This window comes from Penaeus monodon, chromosome 15 (genome assembly GCF_015228065.2).
Source record: "Penaeus monodon isolate SGIC_2016 chromosome 15, NSTDA_Pmon_1, whole genome shotgun sequence".
NCBI classification, from domain to species: domain Eukaryota; kingdom Metazoa; phylum Arthropoda; class Malacostraca; order Decapoda; family Penaeidae; genus Penaeus; species Penaeus monodon.
In genome coordinates, this window is record NC_051400.1 from 9,855,350 (window position 1) to 9,855,709 (window position 360).

Sequence of the window (360 nt, forward strand, 5' to 3'; positions counted from 1 at the left end):
ACTTAAAGCTTTTACATGCTTCTTGGGCATTGTCTAAATCAACATATAGACAGGAAGTCACATTCTTATTTTACTGAAAAGTGTGCACTTCAACGCGTTATGAAAAAGGTCTTATTTCCTTATAGTAGATCTAAAAATTAATAAAAAAGCACAACAGATCTTACTGTCATTTGCAGCCTATTCAAGGATCCGCGTTTACGATATATGTAATTTCAAATAGGTTTTAGCAATTCGAATACATTTACGTTGTGGTTTTACAGTCAAAGAGAATATATAATTTGATATAGAATATATAATTTGATGTGTTCAGAAGCAAGATGCAACATTATTGTGCTATTATCTGTAGTATTATTGTAGCAC